We start from the raw sequence: 8,604 nt of genomic DNA, 5'->3' as shown, positions 1-8,604 counted from the left end.
CCAATAGGCCTTATGCTCAAGCTCTGCAGGTAAATGACATCCCTTACCATACACAAGTTGAAACGGGGACATCCCAAGTGGAGTCTTATATGTTGTTCTATAAGCCCAAACAGCTTCATCGAGCTTTAAATACCAATCCTTCCTTGACGGATAAACAACCTTCTCTAAAATACGCTTGATTTCTCTGTTAGACACTTTCGCTTGACCATTTGTTTGCGGATGATAGGAAGTAGCAACACGATGATTCACATTATAGCGCTGCATCATAGAAGTAAACTTACGGTTGCAAAAATGTGACCCTTCATCACTTATGATTACTCATGGCGTTCGAAACCTTGTGAAAATCTGCTTATGAAGAAAATTCAACAGTGCCTTTGCATCATTCGTCGGTAGAGCTTTGACTTCTACCCATTATGAGACATAATCGACTGCTAACAAGATGTACTGATTGTTGCAGGACGAGACAAAAGGCCCCATAAAATCGATTCCCCAAACATCAAAGACCTCGACTTCAAGCATCATATTTAACGGCATCTCACCCTTTCTCGTAAGATTTTCCACTCTTTGGCAACGATCACACCTTAAAACGAACTGATGAGCATCCTTAAACAAAGTAGGCCAGAAAAAACCTGCTTGCAGAATACGAGCTGCCGTCTTCTCACCACCATAGTGTCCACCATAAACTGTGGAGTGGTAGTCTCATAATATCCCCTCCGTCTCACAGAATGGGATACATCTCCTGATGATCTGGTCAGCTCCCTGTCTAAACAAATACGGTTCATCCCACATATACCACTTCACCTCATGTAGAAACTTCTTCTTTTGAGCTGTGGTCAGATTAGGAGGCATTATATTGCTTAAAAGATAATTCAAAATATCTGCGAACCATGGCTCTTCCTCCTGAACTGCGAACAACTGCTCATCCGGAAAAGATTCGTTGATCAATATCTTATCATGTGAAGTAGACTCGGGATTCTCCAATCTAGAGAGATCGTCAGCTACTTGATTCTCAGTACCCTTCCGATCCTTGATCTCTAACTCAAATTCCTATAGCACGAGCACCCAACGAATGAGTTTCGGTTTCGAATCCTTCTTGGAAACCAAATAGCGAATGGCCGCATGATCCGTGAACACCGTCACCTTTGTCCCAAGCAAATAAGATCGAAATTTTTCAAAACCAAAGACTATAGCCAAGAGCTCCTTCTCAGTAGTGTGTAGTTCATTTAGGCCCCATTTAAGGTCTTGCTAGCATAGTAGACCACATGAAAGAGATTATTCTTGCGCTGCGCAAGAACTGCACCCACCGCATAATCACTCGCATCGCACATCATCTCAAAAGGCTCTGTCCAATCAGGTGCTGTAATAACTGGTGCAGTTATCAAACTCTTCTTGAGAGTCTCGAATGCCGTCAAGCAGTCATCACCAAATTTAAAAGGCACATCCTTCTCAAGCAAGTTGCACAGCGGCTTAGATATCTTCGAAAAGTCCTTAATGAAACGCCGATAAAAACCCCCATGACCAAGAAAACTACGGATTCCTTTCATAGAAATAGGTGGTGGAAGATTTTTAATGACTCCCACCTTGGCTTTCTCCACCTCAAGACCCTTGCTAGAGACCTTATGCCCAAGAATAATGCCTTCACGCACCATAAAATGACATTTTTCCCAATTGAGCCCCAAATTAGTTTCCACACACCTTTTGAGTACTGCACGAAGATTATTCAAACATTCATCATACGAATGTCCAAAGACGGAGAAGTCGTCCATGAACACTTCGATATTATTTCCAATCATGTCAGAGAATATAGCCATCATACATCTCCGAAAAGTGGCCAGTGCGCCATATAACCCAAACGAAACTCTGCGAAAAGCAAATGTGCCAAATGGACAACTGAAGGTAGTTTTTTCTTGATCCTCTAGTGCAATACAAATCTGATTATACCTCGAATAGCCATCCAGAAGACAATAATACTCATGACCGGCCAACCTGTCAAGCATCTGATCAGTGAACGGAAGAGGGAAGTGATCCTTCCTCGTGGCCTTGTTCAACTTTCTGTAGTCCATGCATACCCTCCATCCTGTGACTGTTCGAGTGGGGATGGGCTCGTTCTTCTCATTTGCTACCATAGTGATACCTCCTTTCTTAGGTACACATTGCACGGGACTCACCCAAGAAATGTCAGAAATAGGATAAATGATTCCTGCATCTAGCCACTTCAGAATTTCTTTCTTCACCACTTCTTTCATGATAGGATTAAGTCTGCGCTATTGCTCAACAGTCGGCTTACTACCCTCTTCTAGCAGAATCTTATACATGCAGTATGAAGGGCTGATCCCTTTGATGTCTGTTATCATTCATCCGATAGCCGATTTGAATTCTCTTAAGATCCTTAAGAGCTTATCCTCCTCACTACCTAAAAGGTCAGATGCAATAATAACAGGTAAAGTAGATGCATCACCTAAAAAAGTATACCTCAAGTGTTCAGGCAACGGTTTAAGCTCCAAGGTAGGTGGTTCCTCAATAGATGGTTTGAGCTTTCCTTCGGCATTTTTGAGGTCAGAAGTACCAAGAGATTCTAATGGCATGTCTAGCTTTCGCCTCCAGGGAGAAGCATTTAGATATTGTAGTTGCTCATTGACATCCTCATCATCACTGTCAAAATCCCCCACTAAGGCTTTCTCTAATGCATCAGTCATTAGCATATGATCAAGTTCTGGCGTAACCGCGGAATAAATCAAATCCACTTTTAAGCACTCCTCATCTTCTGTAGGGAATTTTATTGCTTTGAATACATTGAATGTCACATCCTGATCCTGCACCCGCATAGTAAGTTCACATTTCTGCACATCTATCAAGGTACGGCCTGTGGCCAAGAAAGGTCTTCCCAAGATTATGGGAATCTTCTTATCTTCCTCAAAATCCAGAATAACAAAGTCTGCAGGAAACAAGAGCTTATCCACCTTGACTAGCACATCATCCACTATGCCTCGTGGGTAAGTAATAGAATGATTAGCCAATTGTAGAGACATGTAGGTGGGCTTTGGATCAGGCAAATTCAACTTTTTAAAGATCGATAACGGCATCAGATTGATGCTTGCTCCCAAATCACAAAGGCACTTGTCAAAAGACAACTTGCCAATGGTGCAAGGAATGGTGAATCTACCTGGATCTTTAAGCTTTGGAGGTAACTTTTGTTGCAGCACAGCACTGCATTCTTCCGTTAGAGCAATGGTCTCAAGATCATCCAGTTTCACCTTCCTTGAAAGAATACTCTTCATAAATTTCGCATAACTAGGCATTTGCTCCAGAGCCTCAGCGAAAGATATATTGATGTGAAGTTTCTTGAATACCTCCAGAAACTTACCAAACTGCTTATCCAGCTTTTGTTGTTGCAATCTCTTAGGGAAAGGTGGTGGATGATAGAGCTGTTTCTCCCCTGTATTACCCTCAGGCAGAGTGTGTTCAACCGTAGTCTTCCTTGGTTCCGCCGCTTTCTCCTTTTGCTTAGCTTCTTCATTACCAGCTTCAGCTTCTCCTTCTTTTGCTTTTTCAGCATCAGCAACTTTTCCAGACCTTAAGGTAATAGCCTTGACTTGTTCTTAAGCTTCCTTCCTGCCTGGCACTTCAGTGTCACTGGGAAGTGTGCCAGGTTGACGATTGAGCACTGCATTGGCTATTTGACGGATTTGATTTTCCAAGGTCTTGATAGAAACCACCTAACTTTTGCACAACAGCTTAAGTTCCTCAAAATCAGCACTAGAGGGTGGTGCTGCACCTCCTTGTTGAGGATATGATTGCCTTTGAGCATAATGTTATGGTTGCTAGAATCCAGGTTGATTGAACTGTTTACTTACGCCTTGCTAATATGGTTGCTGAATAGCATTCTGATTATTACTCCAGCTAAAATTTGGATGATTTTTGTTGTTAGGATGATACGTAGCTGGCACAGGTTGCTGTTGTCGCTGATAATTTTTCACATACTGAACAGATTTATTAACAAGAGAACACTGATCGTAGCATGAGAACCTGCACAAATTTCACAAACCATAGCTATCTGATTGACCCCATAGGGGGCTAGAGAGTCGACCTTCATAGACAGCGCTTGGAGCTGCGCTGCAATAGCTGTAGCTGCATCGACTTCCAGGATACCTGCTACCTTCCCATGCATCATCCTTTGAGTTGGGTTTTGATGCTCATTTGCAGCGATAGTCTCAATAAGGTTATAAGCTTCAGTATAGCTTTTGGCCCACAAGGCGCCTCCAGCTGCTGCATCGAGCATGGGTCGAGATTGGGCCCCCAAACCATTATAGAAACCAGTGATCACCATCCAATCAGGCATTCCATGATGTGGACACTTTCTCAACATCTCTTTGTAGCGCTCCCAAGCTTCACACATAGATTCTGTAGGTTGCTGCGCAAACTGAGTAAGAGCACTCATCATAGCAGCAGTCTTCGCCATTGGATAAAACTTCACCAGAAACTTTTACGCAAGATCTTGCCAAGTAGTGATAGACCAGCTGGTTCAGAATGTAATTAGTCCTTAGCTTTATCCCTCAGTGAGAATGGGAAAAGCCTCAGCTTGATAGCCTCATCAGTCACACCATTATATTTGAAAGTACTGCAGATCTCGACAAAATTCCTTATGTGCATGTTGGGGTCTTCAGTCGCAGCACCTCCGAAAGAAACAGAATTCTACACCATCTGAATAGTGCCCGACTTGGTTTCAAAGTTATTGGCCTCAATAGACGGGTGCATGATGTTATACTGAATGTCATCAATTTTGGGCCGAGAAAAGTCCATAAGAGCTGGATCTGCTTGAACAATTCGATCACCCATGGTTACAGGCTCTTTCTGCTCACTTCCTGAATCCGAATCTTCAAAATCTATCTTCTCTGGAATATCAAGAACTTTGTATATCTCCTCAGCCGTATCTAAAGTCCTCTTGCGAGTACGAGAACGAATTTGTATAAACGCTCGCTAAAGTACCTGAAACACAACCGGAAATAATAAGTAACACGTCTTAATCACTGAGTCCTAATGACCAATGATGGTAAGTACATAAACTAAACAAATACGCCGAGTCCCCGGCAGCGGCGCCAAAAACTTGTTAGGGCGAAAACATGCGCTAATAACACACGCAAGTACACGCGTTCGCAAGTAATATAGAATACTTTCTAGTTCATTCCCACAGAGACTCAGACTAATTATGTTCAATTAAACTCACTCACCAGTGTGTGATTACTTCTCAATGTTAAGATAATAACACTTAGATTGATTAACTAATTATTAACTACAATTAACTACGAGAATTAAGCACTTAATTAACACTTGAATTAACAATATTAAAACACTCATGAGAACACAACTTCATTACTACTTCCTTTAATAGCTATTGTTATTACCCTTAGAATGCAATAGCGATGATGGTAATCGAATAACACGAAACTGATAAAAGCCAACTTTCATTGTACTAATACCATTCTACCAAGCATCCACAATTAAGATAGAAGTTGAATATGCATCAATTATGTTGAGTTCCTATATGTCTACAGAAATTGACAACATAACGATTTAAGCACAAGTTATTCCTTTTGACTACACAGGGAGAATAAAACGGTTAGAGTTACCCACTAATCATGCATACTCGTGCATGAACCTATGCTAGCATGGCAAGTTCTAAACCTCAAGATCCACCGTCGCTTCAGAAGAGATTAACACCCTATCTTATATGTTCGCGACGCACATAAAACGAATACGCACAACCAATACTAGATATCATACAATCATCACACACTACGGTATTAAACAACTAACTAAAGAATTCCATAGTAAATCCGTTACGACCCCATGATCACGATTAGCCCATGGTAGCACTCATCGTCATCATGGTTTCATATGAAAACATGATAATAACACACGAGAATTATAAGTAAAACTATTTATATTAAACCAGAGTACGTCACAAGAGTAAATAGGTTCAAAGTAAAGAAAACTAGCATCCAACGTTACAATGAAATAAAGAATCACAAGAAAATATGCTTCCTCTTCGTTGTGGTGTGCTAAAACGGTCTTCTTCCTTATCTCCTCGCTCTTCGATTAATACTACAATCCAACCTTTGTGAAACGTCTATGAAATCAACTTATATAGGAGTCCCATAAAGCCCAGCTAACTCAGAAGTTGGAAGTCAAACAGAAATAGGAGTCTAAAATAATAATTCTGAAAATCCGACCCTGCGCTCCTGAGCGGGCGCTTAGCTTCCTGAGCGGTCGCTCAGCAGAGCTGAGCGGGCGCTCAGCCCCCTTCTGGAAACTGATCTATTTTTCTTCCATTTCTTCACTGCAATCTGCTCCTATCTTCCCACTTGCAATGCTAAACACATGCCAAGGCTTATTATTGATGAATTCTCTCCCGAAATGCAACTAATACCCTGAAATGCACAAACACTAGAAAAGTGCATCAAATACACAAAATACTCGATTTCAAGACACCAATTCAAGCTATTATAAGACGTTCTAAGTGGTATAAAATGCCACTTATTACAGATCACCACAAAGAGGTGCCAATCTTCTACTTTCCAGTAATGGAGGCACTTCAGGTAAGTGAGGTAATTTCAACTGTCTCTATTCTTCCAACCTCAACCATTTCTTTGCCTTTTAGTGTAGCAGTGGCATCTGTGTCAATGACCAGACAGATGCCTACCCAAGCTACCAAAACTAAAGTTTCAAAACTAAAGACAAAGAAAGCCCCCTCTGGTGTCTCTTAAAAGATGCCAGTTGTAAAATCCACTAAACACAAAGAGGGGAGTGTGAAGGTGGGAAAGACAGGTGAGGGACAGGGTGAAAATCAAAGAAGCCCTAAGGATAAAGATGGTGAACGTAGTGTACCCAAACCAAGCCACACCACAGTTTCCCAACAAACTGTGGTTGTTAATAAGGATAAAAGCTCAATTCTAGTTTCATCCTCCCAAAATGATGTAACTATTGAAACAAGCTCTCAACCAGGAGCACAAAACAAAAGGGGTAGGGACACAAGTTTACCACAAACCTACACAAGAAAGAAGAAATCTAAAATCCTTGGGGATGCACAGGGTACACACATAGTGCAAACTGGAGCTAAAGACCCAGTCACTACACCATCTCAAAGTCAAATTGATGTGGCTCCAACAAATGTGGAGTCACAACCAAAATCTGTACAAATTGAAACACCTCAAACACCAAATTCTCCCACACACTCTTTGGATGTTGATATGATTTAAATATCACAACCATATTATCCATCTTTAACTCTGTTGGAGAAGCCAAAAATCCATGCAAGTGAGCATCATCTTCTAGATGATTTGTTGGCTCGCTTACCATTTCTTTCTGAGACTGTTGAGACATCTGTGCCAAAATATTCATCAATCTACACAGAGTCCACAGTAGTCTCCACTCCGAACTCATTCATTTCTACTCACTCGATGGATATTGTTCATCCGTCGAGTAGTGATTGTGTCCCGACGGATGTGCCTAACAGCAGTCATCCGTCTGATAGTCAAATTACTAAATCGATGGATATTTCTTATCCGTCGGGTGTCTCTACACAACTCCAAAGTTCGACTATAGTTACAAGTGTAGATGACTTAGTAATTGTGCAATCACTATTAGGATTGAGGGAAGGTAGTGATATGAGTGAGAGTCTGGGTTGCTCCCAGGAAAAAGGAGAGGAAAAGAGTGATCCAATACAGTCCATTTCTTCAGGACTGGCAAAAGTAAGTGTGAGGAGTCCCACCTTAGATGGTGAAGGTGAGGGTCTAAGGGTGGGGAGCCAAGGTGAGACTTTGATGCAAGAAAAGAGAGATAATGAGGGAAATGCAGGTACAAGAGATATTAGGGTGGATGTCATTACAAGTGAGTTAATGAATGTTCAGGATGCTAACAGGGAGGAACTATTTCAGCAAACTCAAGCTGTTATAGATTCTACCTCCTTAGATGCTGAGACATTTACTCACCCTGTTCCAGTATATCAACTTCTAGCTGGACAGGGCAATGACAATGCAGAAAGGATGCTAAACTTGGTGCACACCACACAGTCCATGCAAAGAGCTAAGGATGCCATCACAGCTTTGCCTTCAACAGTCGGTGATGTTGATTATGAGGCTGGTGGCTCAGAAGAATTCTTTGGAGGTGAGGGTGGAGATAGTGATGAAGAGCCATTTAACATAGGGGGAGAAGTAGGCCCTAGTTCAAGATCAGGCAAGCCATCTTGGGCATTTTCAAAGCAGTGTGATAAACACTATTTCAAGACCACTCTCATCCAACTTATCAGCCAAACATAGTCTGCACTTTAATCAACCACAAATGCTAGCACCAAGAAGCTTCTGCAAGCACATCTTGCATCTCTCCAACTACAGCAAATATCAGGTTACCAATAAAGTCAAAATGTCTCCCTCATCAAAAATGAAGTTGATCAACTCAAGAAAGACATGTCTGACAAGTTGGAAGGTAGACTTCCAGAGACAACAATGATAGACATCAAATGACAGCTCAGGAAAAGCTCTGATCTCGCAACCAAGATGGATTCCTTGGACAAAAGAATGATTGCTATGGAAACTTCTCTTACAGTAA

The 8,604-nt window shown here is 41.6% G+C and overlaps 1 non-coding gene across 1 annotated transcript; it reads left to right on the top strand.

Moving 5' to 3' along the window:
* Positions 1-4,337: 4,337 nt before the first annotated feature.
* Positions 4,338-4,444, top strand: LOC141662454 (small nucleolar RNA R71). The gene has a single exon (XR_012550570.1). It is a non-coding gene; the product is annotated as a small nucleolar RNA R71 (small nucleolar RNA).
* The last annotated feature ends 4,160 nt before the right edge of the window (positions 4,445-8,604 follow it).

Source organism: Apium graveolens, chromosome 5, assembly GCF_009905375.1.
Source record: "Apium graveolens cultivar Ventura chromosome 5, ASM990537v1, whole genome shotgun sequence".
NCBI lineage: Eukaryota > Viridiplantae > Streptophyta > Magnoliopsida > Apiales > Apiaceae > Apium > Apium graveolens.
This window is presented reverse-complemented; position numbering and strand designations above follow the sequence as displayed.